General features: G+C 45.5%; 5 non-coding genes across 5 annotated transcripts; all 5 read left to right on the forward strand.

Moving 5' to 3' along the window:
- The first annotated feature begins 1,089 nt into the window (after positions 1-1,089).
- trnay-gua (transfer RNA tyrosine (anticodon GUA)) lies at positions 1,090-1,180 on the forward strand. The gene is given in 2 exon segments: positions 1,090-1,126; positions 1,145-1,180. It is a non-coding gene; the product is annotated as a tRNA-Tyr (tRNA).
- Positions 1,181-4,489: 3,309 nt separating this feature from the next.
- On the forward strand, positions 4,490-4,580 carry trnay-gua (transfer RNA tyrosine (anticodon GUA)). Its single transcript is given in 2 exon segments — positions 4,490-4,526; positions 4,545-4,580. It is a non-coding gene; the product is annotated as a tRNA-Tyr (tRNA).
- Positions 4,581-5,232: 652 nt separating this feature from the next.
- On the forward strand, positions 5,233-5,305 carry trnam-cau (transfer RNA methionine (anticodon CAU)). The gene has a single exon. It is a non-coding gene; the product is annotated as a tRNA-Met (tRNA).
- A 257-nt stretch (positions 5,306-5,562) lies between these two features.
- trnat-cgu (transfer RNA threonine (anticodon CGU)) lies at positions 5,563-5,634 on the forward strand. The gene has a single exon. It is a non-coding gene; the product is annotated as a tRNA-Thr (tRNA).
- Positions 5,635-18,908: 13,274 nt separating this feature from the next.
- trnap-cgg (transfer RNA proline (anticodon CGG)) lies at positions 18,909-18,980 on the forward strand. Its single transcript has one exon. It is a non-coding gene; the product is annotated as a tRNA-Pro (tRNA).
- Positions 18,981-19,993: the final 1,013 nt, after the last annotated feature.

The following is a 19,993-nucleotide window of genomic DNA, read 5'->3' on the forward strand; positions in this document are numbered from 1 at the left end:
TGGGGGTGGTTCCAGAAAAGGAACTCAAGGCTCTTCTCTCCACTTCTTCCATGTAGAGGTTGGCCACAATAGGAGACACAGATGATCCCATCGCACAGCCGTGCTTCTGTCTGTAAAAGTTCCCATTGTACTGGAAATAAGTGGTGGTCAGGCAGAGGTCCAGCAGGTCACAGATGTGGTCTGGCGTGAGGTTGGTTCTTTCCTTGAGTGTGCTGTCTTGTGTGAGGCACGTCCTTACCATCTCTGTGGCTTCTGATGTAGGGATGCAGGTGAACAGGGAGGTGACATCAAATGAGGCCATAGTGTCGTCTGGGTCCATTCGGATCTTCTCCACCTTGTTCACAAAGTCCTACCAGTGGTGTCAGGAGTTCAGCCAAGTGCTTAGCCATGTTGTATGTGACTGAGTTTGTGCTGCTGACGATGGGTCTGAGGGGGACTCCTTCCTTGTGAATCTTGGGGAGTCCATACAGGCATGGAGTGGCTTCCCCAGGAAGCATACAATGCAGTGATTCCATCCATTCCCAGGAAGTTTGCACATACTCACAGCAAGAACAAAGGGCTGTCAACCAGCCCCCCTCCGGCAGTTTCATAGTCGTTAGCCAGTCGTTAGACACACCTGCCAGATCATCACAGGTAATTATGGAAACATTTAGTGCTATTGTTTCTAAGTTTGACCCAGACCCACCCACTGAGGTCTGCAACCACATATAAACCATGTTTCCCACCAAACAGTTAGAACTGATGAAGCTGCTTGGATGAGCAGCGAAACGTCTTCAAGAAAACTCTACAAGTCCAGACGCCTTGCCTCAAAGTCTATATTCTATTCTATTCTATTCTATTCTATTCTATTCTATTCTATTCTATTCTATTCTATTCTATTCTAGTATGGTCAAGATGTAAAGTGGTCATACTGCCACAAAGTCTTAAGCTGCATTCCAGGATAATGAAAATCTTGTCTGATTTTTTTCAGGTCTTTATGAACACACAAATCCAATCCACATTCCTGACTTTCAAATCAAGCACAGATGACCTGTGTTTGAGTCAACTATGAACGCTCGGCTGTGCTCGGGCATTTCTTTCTCAGCCCACCCTTCGATAGCTCAGTTGGTAGAGCGGAGGACTGTAGTGAGACAATAAAACTGAAATCCTTAGGTCGCTGGTTCAAATCCGGCTCGAAGGAGTGACTTTTAACCCTCGAGAGTTTCATCATAATGTCACATCATTTTTTCACTGGTTTTTTGGCTAAAGGGCCGATGTGACATATATGTCACAATGATTTTTATCTGATTTGATTTTTTATCTGAAGTGCATTTGTTCAATACATGTGTTTACAACACGTTTATGTAATAAAGGATGTGTTATGTAGTCATTAGAATCCTTGACTGGTCAAATCTTACCTTTAGCAAGTCGATAGAGCCTTTTTAAAATTTGCTAGCTCTGCATCTGTAAACACAAAATCACCTACAAACAAACCAGCCTGTTTGACCCCAATGGTACAGCAAATCACTCATTAAGGAATATGACATGCAGTTTTTATTTAGTAAACAATGTTTAGCTTTTAATCTTAGTGAAACTGAGGGGAAATCGCTGCATATCAGTTTACGATTAATGAATTCCTCGATAATTTGCATCCCTATTCTGACCTGGAAGATTGAGAAGATCGGACCAGTTGTATTTTGGAATATCTGAATGCTTTTTTGTGGAATACTTGATGCGGCCCAGCCTCACCCAGCCTCGACCCCCATCGCCCCCCGGGTAAATTGAGTTTGAGACCCCTGCTGTAGATCTTTGTTTAAAAAAAAAAAAAAAAAGACCATATGTCCCAGTTTTTGGGCCTCGTTGGTGCAGTAGGCAGCGCGTCAGTCTCATAATCTGAAGGTCGTGAGTTCAACCCTCACACGGGGCACAACTTTTAGAGACAGCATTGAATAAAGAGTACACACACTCACCATTTACAGGTACATAATATTACATAGTAGCATCAACAAGCTAATTTACAGAGGAAATGACCATAAAAGCAGGTGTCTGTCAGTGCTTACTATACAATCCGGTGGTTGCCTACCCATTGTGCATGTGTGGAACACAGACCTTAAGGGGCCCCACACTGAACAGACTGTGTGACAGAGGCTGGGGATCAATGCCACCATTGTGAACACAATACCAGGAAGTTTAAGGCCTTTTTTTCATATACAGTGCCCATGTTAGTGCCAATATGTCTCGTATATGTGCTGGCTACTACTCTTTTTAACCTATGAGACTGACGCGCTGCCTACTGCGGCTGTGGTTGCTCAGAAACAAGTGAAATATGGTCCTTTTTTTAACAAAGACATCTACATTGCAGTATGTTAGTGAGAATATCTCTCATATGCGCGCTGACTACTGCACCAACAAAAATTATTAATTTAACCTTTAGGAGTATGTACACACCTTAAAACTGCTGTGAAAATATGATATGTTAATACGTAGAGAAGATTGAAGCAAGGCGTCTGGACTTGTAGAGTTTTCTTGAAGACGTTTCGCTGCTCATCCAAGCAGCTTCATCAGTTCTAACTGTTTGGTGGGGAAACATGGTTTATATGTGGTTGCAGACCTCAGTGGGTGGGTCTGGGTAAAACTCACAAACAATAGCACTAAATGTTTCCATGGCTGCCTGGGCCAGGTGTGTCTAACGACTGGCTAACGACTGTGAGACTGCCGGAGGGGGGCTGGTTGACAGCCCTTTGTTCTTGCTGTGAGTATGTGCAAACTTCCTGGAATGGATGGAATCACTGTATTGTATGTGGTAGAAAGATGATGTCTGAGGCCACCACCTCTGTTAAGGGAAGGTTTTTCCAGCTTAACATAGATGCTTCCTTGACTCCTCTTTCATACCACCTTTCCTCCCTGTCTAAAATGTGGACATTGTTGTCCTCAAAGGAGTGTCCTTTGAAGATCCTGCAGAGTTTCTCTGATACTCCTGACACATATGGAATGGAGATGTTCTTTCTCCGCCGGTTGTTGTGCTTCTTCTTGTTGTTGGGGGGTCTTGTTTTTGTGGCTTTGATGAGTGCCCACTTGGGGTAGCCACAGGTCTGCAGGGCCTTTCTGGTGTGGTGTTGCTCCTTCTTCTTCCCCTCTGAGCTGGTTAGTACAGTTTGTGCTCTGTGCTGCAGGGTCCTGATGACTCCCAGTTTGTGTTCCAGTGGGTGGTGTGAATCAAACAACAGGTACTGGTCCGTGTGTGTGGGTTTCCTGCACACTTCCATGTTGAGGCTCCTGTCCTCAATATGTACTGTGCAGTCCAAGAAGGCCAGATTGTTCTCCCTGATGTCCTCCCGAGTGAACTTGATGTTGTTGTCCACTGCGTTGATGTGTTCTGTGAACCGTTGCACTTCATTGGTCACCCAGGTGTCATCCACATATCTAAACCAGTGGGTGGGGGTGGTTCCAGAAAAGGAACTCAAGGCTCTTCTCTCCACTTCTTCCATGTAGAGGTTGGCCACAATAGGAGACACAGATGATCCCATCGCACAGCCGTGCTTCTGTCTGTAAAAGTTCCCATTGTACTGGAAATAAGTGGTGGTCAGGCAGAGGTCCAGCAGGTCACAGATGTGGTCTGGCGTGAGGTTGGTTCTTTCCTTGAGTGTGCTGTCTTGTGTGAGGCACGTCCTTACCATCTCTGTGGCTTCTGATGTAGGGATGCAGGTGAACAGGGAGGTGACATCAAATGAGGCCATAGTGTCGTCTGGGTCCATTCGGATCTTCTCCACCTTGTTCACAAAGTCCTACCAGTGGTGTCAGGAGTTCAGCCAAGTGCTTAGCCATGTTGTATGTGACTGAGTTTGTGCTGCTGACGATGGGTCTGAGGGGGACTCCTTCCTTGTGAATCTTGGGGAGTCCATACAGGCATGGAGTGGCTTCCCCAGGAAGCATACAATGCAGTGATTCCATCCATTCCCAGGAAGTTTGCACATACTCACAGCAAGAACAAAGGGCTGTCAACCAGCCCCCCTCCGGCAGTTTCATAGTCGTTAGCCAGTCGTTAGACACACCTGCCAGATCATCACAGGTAATTATGGAAACATTTAGTGCTATTGTTTCTAAGTTTGACCCAGACCCACCCACTGAGGTCTGCAACCACATATAAACCATGTTTCCCACCAAACAGTTAGAACTGATGAAGCTGCTTGGATGAGCAGCGAAACGTCTTCAAGAAAACTCTACAAGTCCAGACGCCTTGCCTCAAAGTCTATATTCTATTCTATTCTATTCTATTCTATTCTATTCTATTCTATTCTATTCTAGTATGGTCAAGATGTAAAGTGGTCATACTGCCACAAAGTCTTAAGCTGCATTCCAGGATAATGAAAATCTTGTCTGATTTTTTTCAGGTCTTTATGAACACACAAATCCAATCCACATTCCTGACTTTCAAATCAAGCACAGATGACCTGTGTTTGAGTCAACTATGAACGCTCGGCTGTGCTCGGGCATTTCTTTCTCAGCCCACCCTTCGATAGCTCAGTTGGTAGAGCGGAGGACTGTAGTGAGACAATAAAACTGAAATCCTTAGGTCGCTGGTTCAAATCCGGCTCGAAGGAGTGACTTTTAACCCTCGAGAGTTTCATCATAATGTCACATCATTTTTTCACTGGTTTTTTGGCTAAAGGGCCGATGTGACATATATGTCACAATGATTTTTATCTGATTTGATTTTTTATCTGAAGTGCATTTGTTCAATACATGTGTTTACAACACGTTTATGTAATAAAGGATGTGTTATGTAGTCATTAGAATCCTTGACTGGTCAAATCTTACCTTTAGCAAGTCGATAGAGCCTTTTTAAAATTTGCTAGCTCTGCATCTGTAAACACAAAATCACCTACAAACAAACCAGCCTGTTTGACCCCAATGGTACAGCAAATCACTCATTAAGGAATATGACATGCAGTTTTTATTTAGTAAACAATGTTTAGCTTTTAATCTTAGTGAAACTGAGGGGAAATCGCTGCATATCAGTTTACGATTAATGAATTCCTCGATAATTTGCATCCCTATTCTGACCTGGAAGATTGAGAAGATCGGACCAGTTGTATTTTGGAATATCTGAATGCTTTTTTGTGGAATACTTGATGCGGCCCAGCCTCACCCAGCCTCGACCCCCATCGCCCCCCGGGTAAATTGAGTTTGAGACCCCTGCTGTAGATCTTTGTTTAAAAAAAAAAAAAAAAGACCATATGTCCCAGTTTTTGGGCCTCGTTGGCGCAGTAGGCAGCGCGTCAGTCTCATAATCTGAAGGTCGTGAGTTCAACCCTCACACGGGGCACAACTTTTAGAGACAGCATTGAATAAAGAGTACACACACTCACCATTTACAGGTACATAATATTACATAGTAGCATCAACAAGCTAATTTACAGAGGAAATGACCATAAAAGCAGGTGTCTGTCAGTGCTTACTATACAATCCGGTGGTTGCCTACCCATTGTGCATGTGTGGAACACAGACCTTAAGGGGCCCCACACTGAACAGACTGTGTGACAGAGGCTGGGGATCAATGCCACCATTGTGAACACAATACCAGGAAGTTTGGCCAAGTGGTAAGGCGTTGGTCTCGTAAACCAAAGATCATGGGTTCAATTCCCATTCATGCCTTCAAAGATCTGTAGGAGGTTCCTTTTAAAGAAAGACAAAACCCATTGAGAGTAAAAACTATAGACAGAGCTTCCGTGATGTCACCCATTTGTTTCTGAAGAGCCGTTCTGAGGCTCGTGGGAGCCGCCATGTTGGAAGCATCACGTCCGCCAAAAACTCCAAATACGTACAAAGAGGGGGAGCACGAGTGGAGTTTGGGGGCGGGCCATCGTGAAAGCAGGAAACTCGCGCTGTTATACGTCAGCCTTCTGCTGCTCAAGTGGCAACTCCTATAATTATGCAGAATTTTAAGTCCGAATATAATTAAAACGAGTAAGTTATATAAAAAAAAATCACCCCCATACAATTGACACTAGAAGAGAACCTATCATCTGAGACCAGAATTTTTTTGTACCAGGCTGTAAACATGTTCATTCCTGCTGTGAAGTCGGACATTTTAACATGGGAGTCTATGGGAAATGACTCGCTTTTGGAGCCAGCCCCCAGTGGTTGCGGCATGAATTACAAGTTTTGACACTTCCGCATGGGCTTCAAGTTTGAACCCCGAAGGTTGCCGCACAGCTGATATGCTGAAATGCTACAGACACTGCGCCACCTACTGGCCAGAGGACCTGTCTTTTGTTTAGGGGCCTTAAACAATTTCCCTCTGGGATTACTAAAGTACCTAAAATAAAAAAAAAATGTAAAAAAATTTCCCAGAATGCGTAATTTAATCCAAGTCTTCAAAATGGTGGAACAAACATTTCACACATTTCATTTCAGATCCTTTATTGTTCTGGAAAGAAAACCAAAACAAAGTCCTGACGTCCCATTACAAATATCATGGCAGCTGTTCATCCCTCTCCTGACGGTTCTCTTCCACCTCCAGCTTGTCCACACTTTCCGAGCTTTCCGAGCACATGTGACACGCGTGGTAGATAGGTCGCTAATTCCAGACAGCTATAGCGCACAGTAGTCTTTTATTCATTTACATTTCAGTTTCAGCTGCTGACACATGAAGATCAGAGGGCACACATGGCTCGTTGGTCTAGGGGTATGATTCTCGCTTAGGGTGCGAGAGGTCCCCGGTTCAAATCCCGGACGAGCCCTGATGTTTAAACTGTATTCCTTGTAGTTGACTCTTTTCAGTTCCTCTCTAACTACCACACAGCTTTACAAAGCTAACAAAGTTCTATTCAGACTCATCCCAATCCAGAGCAGTTGTTCCACAGTAACACCTGCAGGAGGACGTCATCACCCAGTATGTGACCTGCACTGTGAGCTGTAAGGTCTTATACAGACAGGTGTGTGTCTGTCCTCATCAAGTCCAATCAGTATCATCAAAGACAGCTGGACTCAGATGAAGGTGTAGAACCATCTGAAGGACGATCAGAAGAAATGGACGCACCTGAGTTCAATATATGAGAGTCACAGCAAAGGCTCTGATACTTAGGACCATGTCATATTTCACTTTGGCTTTTAATACATCTGCAAACATGTCAACAACTCTGTGTGTTTCTGTCAGTATGGGGAGCTGTGTGGACATTAATGAGGAAAAATGAACTTCAATGATTTTAGCAAATGGCTGCAATATAACAAAGTGAAACATTTAAGGGGGTCTGAATACTTCCTGCACCCACTGTACACATAACAAATGAATGTGACTGAAACAACAGCTCTGTGTGTAATATAAATATACAAACTAATGTGATTTGATCAGAACATTTTAAAAGACAGTGATGATCTGTTCTTATTGTCTAAACAGGAACAGTTGAAGCTCAGCTTGCAGCCCCTGTATCTCAGGCTTCTCAGCTTCTCTTCAGATGTTTGGACGTTTCTGCTGGAACCTCTCATTTAATGACTCACATTTAGAACTTCTGACTTTATGTGGAGGAGGGATTGATTTTGGAATGAGGAGGCTGCAGCCTGCAACCACTAGATGTAAGCATTGCACAGCATTGGTGGTTCAGTTCAGATTGAGAGAATGCAAAGAGTGTGCAAAGCTGTCATCAAAGCAAAAGCTGGCTGCTTGGAAGAATGTCAAACATCAAACATATTCTGCTTGGTTTAACACTGTTTGTTCACTGCGTCATTCCACATGTGTTCCTTCATAGCTCTGATGTCTTCCGGATGAATCTACAATGTAGAAAGTCATAAAACAAAGACAAACCACTGAGTGACTTTTGACTGGTACATTTAAAATGTCATCATATGTCCAAACCAGCAGGGGGAGCACTGATCATAAACTCTCTGTCTCACATGTTATTGTCATGTGTTTTTTGGACGATGATGCTGACTGTTGTTTTCTTGCTTCTTTCTGTAAACAGCTTGTAAACAGCAGCTTCCCTGAGGGGAAACTCAGCTAATAAATGATGCTGTAACCTCTGGGACCTGATCTGCTGGGTGGGAGTCCACTACATCAGTGGTCCCCAACCACCGGGCCGGGGACCGGTACCGGTCCGTGGGTCATTTGGAACCAGGCCGCACAGAAAGACTGAGCAAAACATATATTATTCATTATCTGAGTCTGAAAGCTGTTTCATTTATAAATCGATCAGATTCATCCGCCTGTGCCTTTAAGCACCTGTCCAGACGCTTGTCTCGGTCACGGGATACGGCACCCCAAAATTAAGCCCACAAGCTAGCACAAATGAATAAAAAACAAACGTCTTTGGAGAGCTTCTTCGGAAAGGGGAAAAGGCCTAACGAGGAGACAGGAGAAGAGGAGCCTACCCCTTCAAAGAAAAAGAAACCCGCATTTAAAAGACTATATCAGGAGTCCTATTTAAAATACGGATTTATTGCAACAGGTGATTCTCACACACCAAGTCCTCTCTGAGTGATGTGGCGACAGACTCGCAAATGAGGCAACGAAGCCTTCAAAACTGCGAGACCGAGCACCCTGCATTAAAAGACAAGCCATGGAAGAAAACATGAACAAGAACGACTGAAGCAATTAATGACGGCCAAAACTAAATTACGGAGTGGACTGGACATAAGAAACACACGGGTGTCATGTCTCCCATTATCCCTAGATGGGACCGCCTCATTGCTGAGAAAGCTCAAAGGCTCCCACTAATTAAGCATAAGAGTAAGTTGAGTAAGTCTCTTTATGCACTTTTTTTTCTGTGCCGGTCCGTGAAAGTATTGTTTTACATGATACCGGTCCGTGGTGCAAAAAAGGTTGGGGACCGCTGCACTACATCATCCATCCATCCTCATCCATCCAGCTACACCCTCCCTCATAAAACGCAGGCTGGAGGATGCGGGCATCGATCCCGCTACCTCTCGCTTGCGCTTACTGCATCGCGCTAGTCGAGCCAAAGTAAGCCCAAAGTAAGCCCACATTAGCCAATCACGTTCCTTTCCCTGGGCTTACTTTTGACCAATCACGTTCCTTTCCCTGGGCTTACTTTGACCAACCAATCGCGTTCCTTCACTGTGGCTTACTTTTGACCCTTCCTCGTGAAAACGGTAAGATGAAGTTTACTTCACCTTATTTAATTTACTATAAATCGGCCATTGTCTGTTCAGATACAGTCTGTACCTTAAGAAAACAAAACAGGCCGACATAGCGATATAGCGATTGGACATTATATAGCACACGTTTTCTTCGACGTACCCGTCAACCTGTAAATACCGACCAAAAAATGTCACTACCATTGATCGCTATCGCTGTCATGGCCACCCGCTAACAGGCTATACGTGCAATTGATTCTCTGTAAACCGGTAGATATTGCTCTATTGTTCGTTTTATGTATGTTCACATAACATACTAATATGCATGTAATACCTTGTAATGGTGTAAACCGCTTTTTGTAGATGTAAAGTAGCCTACATGTAGGAGGTCATTCACTATCTCTATAAACTATAAACGTAGGATATTGATCAGTTCAGAAATTCCAGTTTTAACATTAATATAGTAAAGTTAAGGATTCAGACATTGGGGGTTTTCAAAATACATCAGAATAAATCAAAATAGAATACTTTTTACTCTTACAAATTAAGTTATGTTATGATGTTAAAATGGTTTGTTTTCAGGTGGGTGTTTTATTACAATCCCTCCCCTTTAACAACTTACCTCTACAAATATTTAAATAAAGGTACAATACAATAGCTCAATGAAAATAACATGGTTTTGCTTTGTAGGAGACACAGTAGTACACATTATCATAGTAATGTGAATTACTTTATCAATCCCTGTGGGGAAAAGAAGTAGCTTGTTAAATGATCACACTCTAAAGTACAGGTATCTTCAGCTGTAATTGTGTTTTCATTCAGAAAATGTATGCTTATCCGGTTTTTAAGCAGCAGTCAGCCACATCACAGCGTCTCCTCATGGCGCCATCAGAGGAGGCGATGCGAACGCAAAATGTGGAATCTGGAAGGGCCAAACCTGAAGAGGAAGTGCTGGCGGAGGCCAGAACGTTTGTGAGTGTAAACGGTGGAGACCCCAGTGACCAGTTTTTGGTGCTTGCTCACTGCAAGCTCCAGTTTGGGAAGTACCAGGGCCAGAGATTTAGATGGCTCCTGGAAAACTCTCTGGGGTATGCATTGTATTGATGGACAGCATATCTAAAGAGACGGTGCAGGCAAACCCCCTGTCACAAATAAGCAGCTGTTCATCCAGTACACATCTCTTATTAGAGAGATGGCAGAGGAACTGGAGAAGTTTAAAAGAAAGCAGCAAGTGCAAGCAGAAGCCCGGGAAACTGGAGACCAGGGATGTTTGATGGTAGAGTTTGGAGACTTCAAGGGCCGGTCCATGAAGGACGTCTATGAAGACCAGAGCAAGGAGGCCCAGGCTCTCATCAAGTACCTGATCAAGGCAGATGCCAGGCCCAAAACCCTGCAGCCTCCAGTGCCTCTGCACCTACACCTGCAGCCTCCAGTGCCTCTGCACCTACACCTGCAGCCTCCAGTGCCTCCAGTGCCTCTGCACCTACACCTGCAGCCTCCAGTGCCTCTGCACCTACACCTGCAGCCTCCCACATGTCTGCTCCTTCACCTGCTGCCATCCAAACTGGTGTGTGGAAGACTGGCACTGTGAAAGCACTGTTGGCGCGTGGCAAACATTTGTCTCCTTCACAGCTGGCTAAAAAACTGATGTCACCAGTTAAACCCTGTGAGTGTAACTGTGTAACATGTACTGTATATGTATTCAGTTATCATTATGGCAGACTACACAGACTTATCCACTTGCTGTTTCCAGCCCCAGTACCGCAGTGCACTCTGCCAACAGAACCCCCAGCCAACATTTGGCACAAAGGCAGCTCTTCCCTACTGGTAAGTAACATCGTACATTGTTTGTCCTTGTGTCTTGTCAACAGTAATAATTTTATTAACCTATTAATAAATGCTAATAACATTTTATATTTGTGCTGCAGGCACTTCTGTTGCCCCTTCTGGAGCGGGTGACTTTGCTGAAGACGATGATGAGGAGCTGGTATCTGCAGTGTCACAATATGAAGCACAGCAGAATACAGGTGTGGCATACGACACAAATGCAAATATTATGAAAATGTTTAGTGAAAACACACTGTGAAGTATATTTTTGAGGAATAAAAAATCACTGTTTTTTCAAATATTTTGTTTACAGTACAGGATTATGTCGCATCGAGCTTCAAGCGGGATGCATTCTTTGAGTGCACCTCTTCAAAACCTTAAGGATATCCAAAGGTGTTGGTGTTTTCATTTGTGTTTCCCGTTGAGAAACAATCATTGGATAACATTTTCACTAACATCACTTGCTTTTCTCACTCACTATCTGTCTAATCCCCTGAACAGGACGGAGGAGATTCATTGTTTTAATGATCACAGTAACTGTTTTTCATCACTGCAACTGTGTGCACGCTTCATGTCTGTGGGCATCACTACTTTATACTAAATTCATCACAACTTATTTTCTTTGCTCTATTCCATCTAATCCTTTTCAAATACAGCTCTGGAAAAATAAGAGACCACTGTGGTTTCTTATTTTTTTATGTCTAACTATTAATTATAATCATAATCTATTAATGCTTGTCCAAATGTATGCTGTGCAGGCAGATTGTGGACTGCGATCAAATACAACAGTCATCCTTATATTATTTTTTTCTGCATTTCTCCTTCAAAAGCTCCAGCCATTGCTCATTCAGAGGCCCGTGCTGGTCCGCCTCTAGTGGTAAAAATACCAGACCCTCCACATCATCAGCCACCTACTGAGCTCCCTCGTCACTGGAAGGATCAGCTTCCACCTTTCCAGCAGGAGTGGATCCGTAAGACCCTCTTCAAGGCCAACCTACACACTGGCAAGCCAGAGCTAGTGCCCCAGCTGAAGCTTTGGTGGCATCCTCCTCAGCCCCCTCTCATTCACAGTCAGCTGGCCCGCCTCACCTGACCTCTTCTTCTGTCGGCCCCTTTTTTTATGGATGCCGCTGAAGATGTGGCAGTTCCCTCTTGTCTGTGTTCGCCCAGACTGTGGTAAACACAGACTAACAGTGGCAGGACTATATCGTACTGTGCGCAGGGTCTTAGACATCGACGGGTGGTATGAACTTGCAACAGAGTACTTGGAGTGCAAACGCTGCACAAAAAAGTATCCAGCCTGGTCCGAAGACATCTTAGGACAACTGGATATGGGTCACCGCAGTCAGTTTCCCGCTTTATTGACATACAGGTAGTCATAATTAAGATCAAACATTATTAGGTGCTTTGATTTGTGTTATTGTTTAACCAAAAACTGCATTTGTGTTATTACACTGGTCTTTCATTAGATACTCATGTGACAACCGGGTGGTGAGGATGATGAGGGAGAGGACATTGGGCAACAGTGTGACTCAGCTTCACAAGAAGTTGATGGAGCAACATGTGAGGCATGGTCGCAGCGTGTACTGCAGTACCTCACTGCCTGTGAGCCATTTGCAAAGTCCTCCCTTTGCAGCCTCCTGTGTTCCTTGAGCCTCCTCCCTTACCTGCCATACCTAAACCTAAGTGGATGTTAGCTGTATACTCCAGGGATGTTCTGGGGCGACTGCATGAGGTCAAGGCCAAAATTACATCTGTCTTTGGGTCTGTGCTCAAGATTGACTCCACTAAAAAGGTATCACAGCATTTTACCTATACAGAATGTTGGCCAGATATAAATATGTTTGCGTGCATAATGAACACTCTGTTTGACCTTTTCCAAATAGGTCACAAAGAAACTTGCTGGGGCTGCTTCAGGGGACAGCTGCTTGGTGCACAAATGTGGGAAATGAGCACGGCCAAGTCCTTGTCTCTGTGCTCACAGCTGCCGAGGGACATGGATTGGATGCCATGGTAGCTGGCCTGATGAAGCGCTATCGGGAGGCAGGACAGATGCCCCCAAAAGTGATGTATGTGGACAGAGACTGCTGCAGTCAGCATGGCCAGTCTCGTGTTAAGGCCATGTTTTCAGAGTGGGATGACCTCGAAGTGCGCCTTGACATCTGGCATTTTATGCGCCGATTTGCTGCAGGTGTCCACAACAGAGGCTCATCCACTCTATGGAGTCTTCATGGCACGTCTGTCCACGTGCATCTTTGAATGGGATCCAGAGGATGTCGCTGCTCTTCGCCGTGCAAAGGAGGGGGAGCTAGCAGCAAAGAAGACCGGCCACCTCTCAGAAAAGGCACTCAGTGCTCGCATTACCCGGAGGGAGTTGGCACTGCACTGCCGCAGGAGGACCAGAGGGATGGAGGAGACCACCAGCCTGATTGGATCACTGATTGATCACTTTGACAGTGTGGATGGGAAGGACACTCTGGGAGTTCCTCTACTGGACCATGATCGGATCCAGCAAATATGGAAAGAACAGCAGAAACATGTACTGTGTATCCAAGACCCAGAGAACTTCCCACTCTACATTAAGAAGGGGACACTGAAGAAAGGTGGTGTGGAGCTGTGCTGCTACAGGTGTGCCCGTGGCTCTACCTCCCTGGAGTCTTTCCACCTCCACTTGAACCGCTTCATCCCAGGTATCCCATATGGATTACAGTGTCTCTTTAAGTATTATAAGCACTGTAACTGTTTCCATTACTTTAAAGTAATGTCACATTCTACAGTAATATTACAGTCCTTTTCTGATGTCAGAACAGATCTTATCTCACAAGAAACTAATTTAATTACTTTTCCTCATTAATTCTGGTTATAATGATGATTTTTCATGTATTTACATAACTCTATTGCATGTAACCTCATAGTACCTCAAATGTAGCACATATCTTGCGTGTGTGTGACCCTTTTTCCTATTTTATTTAACCTTTAGGAACCAGTGCCAGTGATGCACATTTTCAGGCCTATCTCCTTGAAGGCTTGATGCGATGGAATGAAGATCGGATGGAAGAGGCTGTAAAAGGAGCCTCTTCCATCCGATCATATGGCAGTGCCCTGCGAGAGGCTGTGGACCAGCTCAGCCGAGTTGTGTTGGGAAGCCCTGGGATGAGCGCTACCCCGCCCTCCTGGAGTATACACAGGCAAGAAATACTCATTTTAACAACCAATATAAATCATTTATTCATCAATCCACATTTTTGTATTTTGAAACATTATCTGTATAACCTTTTATGTTCTGGACAAAATATTAAGAACACTTTCTTTTTTGTTTTTTTCTTGTAGGTGAATTGCTGGGGGTGGAGTATCTGTACAGCCAGACAGGCAAAACATTGACTCCAGTGCTCCAGAACCCTGAAGAGGAGGACAGGTTGGTGGAGCAAATAAATGACGAGGACCTGCAAGATGAGGGGATTTCAGGAGGAGATCATGGAGGACATCACAGTATCAGTGCTCTGTGAGGATGACCCCTGCCATGATCTTCAAAAAGAGCCCCCCATCTTTGACAACCAGTCCTCAGGCCTCTGCTCCACCCCACCCATCCACGTCAGTGATGGAGATGGACAGCATCCTGCCTCTGCCTCCTTAGTGCTGTCACAGCCGTCTGACATCTGTCAGGCTGCACTGGATCCTGGAAGCAGTCCATCAAACGAGCCTCAGGTAAGACATTTTAATGGCCTTTTAACTTTTGGTCAGCTTTTATTGCACATATATTAACATTAATCTGCATTTACTAGGGAGCAGTTATTGGCCCTGATGGTGTCACTGGGTGGGACAAGGTCCAGGAACTGCTGGTTACCTTGTGGGTCTTCGTGAGGCTTCTTACCTCACTGAGCTGCAGGTGACAGAGGCCTTCCGGCTGTGGGCAGCGCTTCCTGATGGTGACAAACAACGGGTTAACTACCAGCCTCGACATCAGCCTCGACTGACACACGGCCGCTTTAAGGCACCAAAGCGATCTGGAGTCACCCCGGGTGTGGAGAGTGTAAAACGGTGTTTGATTGGCCATCCTGGGGGGCCAGCTCAGTGGCCTAGTACCAGCCGCTTAGTTGAGGCCATATGTGTAAAGCTGTGCGCTTTACACAGGTCAACAACCAAAAAGGCTGGAGTGAGCAACCCCAGGTGCTCACTCCAGCACCAGGCTGATGGAGGAAACCACGATCCCAGCTCTTTGAGCTAAACCAGCGGACACTCATTCAGTGGTAGGCAGGGTACACTATTTGCCTCAAATGAAGTAAATACTTCTAAACACATATAATACAAATGATGTATTTTCAGGTTCAACGGCGGCAGAAGAATCAGGAAATTGAGTGTCCTTAATCAGGGACCGGCTCCATCTGCCTCAATTCCCTGTGGCTCAAACCCGGCTTACTGCTCCGAGGGAACCACTGGATGAAGCACCAGTCACGTCAGGCCCAAGACACGCATTTGTACTTCCACCAAATCAGGTAAGGACAGGCTCCTCCTCTGCGGCCTGGTCGCCGGCGCATCAGGGAGCGCCCCATCACACCTGCGCCCACAGTACCTGTCCCACAGCATCAGAAACTGCACAGCCTGTTTCAGCAGCTGGGTTAGGCACGTTAGTTCTGAACCCAAACATGACTGTGCCAGTGGTGATGGCAGCTTCTGGTACTGCAGCATCCGGTGCAGGCACAGCCCCGCTTCTTCCTGCGTCTGCTGCTCCTCTTCCTACGTGTGTCCCGTTTCACTCAGAGGAACAGGCGGCGGCGGGCTCTGGAGGAGGAGAGTGGGAGTCAAAAAAAGGAGTATGTATGTTACCTTCAACACATGCAGCAAATGTGGGCATCCTAAAACAGCAGAGTTTGGCCACAGTAGATATGGTAATGCCACATTTTGCTCGCGTTCATCCAGTGGAATGTCTCTGGATGAGTGGCTGCGCCAGCAAAAACATCCACAGTAAACACTATGTTTGGCCTGTATATATTGTATATAAGCAATTTTCTTATGTTTAAATCAACAAGCCTGTCTGTCTTTATGCAGTGCTGTTGAATGTTATTGTATAATTGTACATTGTGTAATATTTGACCTAATATTTGACCTGTATAGTTGTATATATTTTCACATGGGTGAATGGGCTGAATAGTATTTTATAGTCCTGTATGCAGTGTGTGTGTGTGTGTATTCACTTGTATTTGTTTTATATTTGTTCTGATAAATCATATAAACATTTAAGATTCACTCTGATCTTTATCAAAGAAGCTCCCACACAAAAACACGTTTGAATGCTCATTGTTCATATTATTAAACCATAAACAGGTAAACATCACAAGTCATTGGATGGGGCATATCATGTTAAAGCCAAAGTAAACACTAAATAAAGTAAAAAACGTCTGTTGATATTGTAATATATTTAAACATATCTAAACTAAGCTAAATCAATCATTAATTGATTTAGTTAATCATTAATTGATTGAACGTTGTGGGTTTTAAACATTCCAACAACTCTATACATTGTCGCACAGCTGACGGCACAGACTACGGGTTCGAGTCCAGCCCATAGCAGATGATTTGTTTCATATTTCACTTAAACTCCTTTATAATGAACAGGAATATTGCCTCAATACCGCTACACGAGACGTTTGTCCGCGCACAGCGGGGCTCCACATTTTTCTCAACTTTTCCCTTGCGTGCGACAGCGAGAAAATCGGACCCCTTCTTTTGCGCAGCGACGCTCTACCATTTGAGCTAATCCCCCTTGTACAAAGGGTCAATTGCAAGTCAATCAGATCTCACTACACTACATGAAGTGTACTAGTGAAGTATTGGAAGCATCAGACTTTTAATCTGAGGGTCCAGGGTTCAAGTCCCTGTTTGGGCAGAACACTTTGGTACTCCCTCTTGCTTGTACTCCCCTTCCCTCTCTGTTAATGTGCTTGGACAGAGCTCTGTGAACAGCCAGCCTCTTTGTGTCTTGCCCTCCTTGTGCAAGGTGTCAATGGTCGTCTTTTGGGCAACTGTCAAGTCAGCAGTCTTCCTGTGGTTGTGCAGCCTACAGAACTAGCTGAGACCAGATGTAACAAAATAATGTACTTCGCTATTTTAACATCACAATTTGTTACTGAGTACACTTATTTTGAATAATGACCGGCCTTTTCTTAACCAATAAAGATACCAGTTACAAACTGAGCACATAGCTGACGTTTGACTGACTGACTGACAGTCCGTCCTATGACAGCCAGGTGCACGGTCACTGAAGGGGACATCTGATTGGACCCTTGGACCTGATATAAAAACCGTGTGGCGCGAACGACGGTCAGACCCTCCATCATCAGCTTATGAGAGGTAAGACCTGACAATTGATAACGGAGGAGATGAGAGAGAGAGGGGGGAGAGAGAGAGAGGGGGAGAGAGAGAGAGAGAGAGGGAGAGAGAGAGAGGGAGGGAGAGAGAGGGGAGAGAGAGAGAGGGAGAGACAGGAGAGAGAGGGAGAGGAGAGAGAGAGAGAGGGAGGGAGGGAGAGAGAGAGAGAGGGAGGGAGGGGGAGAGAGAGGGAGAGAGAGGGAGAAGAGAGAGAGAGAGAGAGAGGGAGAAAGAGAGAGGCGAGAGGGAAGAGGAAGAGCAAGAGGGAGAGAGAGAGAGAGGGAGAGCAGGAGAGAGAGAGGGGGGGGGGAGAGAGGGAGGGAGAGAGGGGGAGAGAGAGAGAGAGCAAGAGGGAGAGAGAGAGAGGGAGGGAGAGGGGGAGAGGAGAGAGAGAAAGGGAGGAGAGAGAGGGAGGAGAGAGAGAGGGGGGGAGAGAGGGGAGAGAGAGAAGCAGAGGGAGAGAGAGAGGGAGGGAGAGACAGGAGAGAGGGAGAGGAGAGAGAGAGTGAGAGGGAGAGAGAGAAAGGGAGGGAGAGAGGGGGGGAAAGAGGGAGAGAGGAGTGAGAGGGAGGGAGAGAGATAGCGAGAGCTAGAGAGGGAGAGAGAGAGAGGGAGGGAGAGAGGGAGAGAGAGAAGAGGGAGGAAGAGACAGGAGAGACAGAGAGGGAGGAGAGATAAGAGGGAGGGGAGAGAGAGAGAGGAGAGGGGGGAGAGAGAGAAAGGGAGGGAGGGAGAGAGGGAGAGAGAGAGGGGGGGAGAGGAGAGAGCAAGAGGGAGAGAGAGAGGGAGGGAGAGGAGAGAGAGAGAAAGGGAGGGAGAGAGGGGGGGAGAGAGGGGAGGGGGAGAGAGAGGAGAGAGAAGAGAGAGGGAGGGAGGGGGGGGAGGGAGGGGGGAGAGAGCGAGAAAGGGAGGGAGGGAGAGAGCGAGGAGAGAGAAGAGGAGGGAGAGAGAGAGAGGGGAGAGAGAGAGGGAGGAAAGGGGAGAGAGAGAGAGAGAGAGAGAAAGGGAGGGGGAGAGAGAGAGGGGAGGAGAGGGGGGAGGGAGGGGAAGAGAGGAGGGAGGAAGAGGGGGGAGAGGAGAGAGGAGAGGGGGGGGGAGAGAGAGAGAGAAAGCTCTCCACCACCACCAGGTCTAGACCCCGGGGGATCTTATGATCCAGCAGCCTCTCCTCTTGCGTTTTCCCCCTTTCCGGATGTGGTCTTCACGATCACATCACATCACATCAATCACATTAATCACTGCATTGCTGTATATTTATTGTGATTAAATATCACTCATTTGTTTAACCTATACTCACTGGATGAACTCAATTAAATTGAATTTTCCATCCAAAAATGCAGCAGAATAGAAACAGTAAGGTGCATAACATTCCTCCAGGACATAAACCTTTGCATTTCAATATACCAAATTAAGTTGGATGAAACCCCCACATCGCTGGGCTCCTGTCTTCAGAACGTGTAAGCTGCCCTCCTATAGGGTTGAAAAACACAAACACACAACATGAGCCATGAACTTCAATGCAGCGGCTTTATATTCCTAACCAGAAATCTTTGTTCATATCTTTACCAATGTCAAACTAAGAAGAACATGTGCTTGTGTTGTTCTTCCACTGACTGAAACATGAAAAAAGACATGTCACACATGGCTCGTTGGTCTAGGGGTATGATTCTCGCTTCGGGTGCGAGAGGTCCCGGGTTCAAATCCCGGACGAGCCCTCATCTTTGAACTTCAGTAGATAGGATGGCTGCTTCATGTTTACATTTACAGCACATAAGTTCATATTCCAACTTAGTCCCTGTAAACAGCTGTCTGCTCAAACTCTCAGAAGCAATCATTCTAGAACTGCACTGCACTGAGGACCAATGTCCAGGGAGAGCTGAGGAAGAAGTACAGGGGCTGTAAGGCAGGAGTGAATAGAGGCTGCACGACATTTTAGACATTTAAGCCAGTGATCTTTGCCTTTGGAGACGGCTTATGGTGGAGAAATGAACATTCAATGCACGAGCAACAGATCTGGTTGACATTCCTGCTGTCAGCATGCCAATTGCACGCTCCCTCAATGCTTGTGGCATCTGTGGCATTTTGCTGTGAGACAAAACTGCACATTTCAGGGTGGCCTTTTATTGTGGGCAGTTTGAGGTACACCTGTGCACTAATCATGATGTCAGATCAGCATCTTGATGTGGCACACCTGTGAGGTGGGATGGATTATCTCAGCAAAGCAGAAGTGCTCACTATCACACATTTAGACAGATTTGTGAACAATGTTTGAGAGGAATGGTAATATTGTGTATCTGGAATGAAGTTTAGATCTTCAAGTCCATCTCATGAAACATGGGAGTTCTCAGTGCAGTCGTATTCTATTCTATCTTTTTGTGCTGGGTCATGGCCACACTAAGGCTTGCAGTGCATTATTGCAAACCTTTCAACCCTTTCCTGTGGCAGTTCTCTGGAACACAGAGCACACACAGCAGCATTTCAAATGACCAGAAACCTTTGTTTGTTTGCTTTTCAGTCTCAGCGTGTTCCTGCCCCAGTGCATCATGGACTGTCTGAAGCCAAATGACAAGGCTGATGAGCACATACATGAGAGTGCAGACTGGGTTTAAGTCAATGCTACTGCACTCCAGCAGCATCCTTAATGCAATACATGTACTTCACTAATCCTAGCCACATATGCACTTAGTACCAAACTGCACGCTGCAAGCTGTTAAAGTCATGTATGTAT

Source organism: Parambassis ranga, unplaced genomic scaffold (assembly GCF_900634625.1).
Source record: "Parambassis ranga unplaced genomic scaffold, fParRan2.1 scaffold_188_arrow_ctg1, whole genome shotgun sequence".
Taxonomy (NCBI): Eukaryota; Metazoa; Chordata; class Actinopteri; family Ambassidae; genus Parambassis; species Parambassis ranga.